The sequence below is a fragment of the Magnolia sinica genome, chromosome 17, assembly GCF_029962835.1.
Source record: "Magnolia sinica isolate HGM2019 chromosome 17, MsV1, whole genome shotgun sequence".
NCBI classification, from domain to species: domain Eukaryota; kingdom Viridiplantae; phylum Streptophyta; class Magnoliopsida; order Magnoliales; family Magnoliaceae; genus Magnolia; species Magnolia sinica.
This window is the reverse complement of record NC_080589.1, coordinates 48,081,640-48,082,732: the sequence shown is the minus strand read 5'-3', so window position 1 is coordinate 48,082,732 and position 1,093 is coordinate 48,081,640. Positions and strand designations below refer to the sequence as shown.

Here is a 1,093-nt window from a genome sequence, read left to right as displayed (position 1 = left end):
TCTTTCTTTCTAGATTTTCTTTTCCTTTCTTAGGATTAGGTTTCGAATTTGATTGAGGGCTGCGAGTGTTTCATGCCCAAGTGGGCCCGTGACAACACTCGACGTCTCTTGACTGAAGGAGGATTGATTGAGGGGTTAACTATCCATCGCAGGACTAAACACCACTCGAAATCCCCTGAGTTAATTGAAGTGATGGCTGAAAACCAACCTCTTCTACCCCAACCTAGGGTGGAGGACATTCAGGATGAGAATGAGGTGCATCAAGCACCCCCGCCTCGTACTTTACGAGATTATTTACAACCAGCGGGGGTGAGTATGCCCTCATGCATGATTTTTCCTGAAAATACAGGACATATGGACATCAAGCCAGGGGTTATCCAACTCCTTCCTAAGTTCCATGGGCTTGAATTTGAAGAACCATATCTACATTTGAAAGAGTTTGATGAGATCATAACCACTTTATATTTTCAAAATGGGTTTGAGGACACAGTCAGGCTGAAACTCTTTCCTTTTTCCTTAAAGGAGAAGGCTAAAATGTGGTTACATTCACTGCGTCTTAGATCCATTGGCACATGGAATGATATACAAAGAGAATTTATAAAGAAATTTTTTTCACATCATAAAACGATTACCCTTAGAAAAGCAATCATGAACTTCACCCAAAAGGAGGATGAAACATTTTACCAATGTTGGGAAAGGTTCAAGTATTTGGTCAGTTCGTGCCCACAACACGGCTTTGAAACGTGGCGCATTACAAATTTTTTCTACGATGGACTGACATCTTCCATACACCAAATGGTCGAGACAATGTGTAATAGAGGATTCATTAATAAAAATGTTGACAAGGTATGGGATTACCTCGATAGTCTTGCTGAAAAAACATAATCGTGGGATTATTACCCAAAATCAAACACCACGTCTAGGCTGACAAAATCTAAGGAGAAAGGTGGATTGTATCTCTTGAAAGAAGAGGATGATCTCAAGTATAAAGTGACTACGCTCATAAGAAAATTTGAGGCCATGGAAGGAAAGAAGGATAAGGTTAATGAAAATGTTTGCGGCATCTGTGATTGCAACATTCATACAACTAAAA

General features: G+C 40.0%; 1 non-coding gene across 1 annotated transcript; it reads right to left on the bottom strand.

Moving 5' to 3' along the window:
* Nucleotides 1-630: 630 nt before the first annotated feature.
* Nucleotides 631-737, bottom strand: LOC131232135 (small nucleolar RNA R71). Its single transcript, XR_009164742.1, has one exon. It is a non-coding gene; the product is annotated as a small nucleolar RNA R71 (small nucleolar RNA).
* Between the last annotated feature and the right edge of the window lie 356 nt (nt 738-1,093).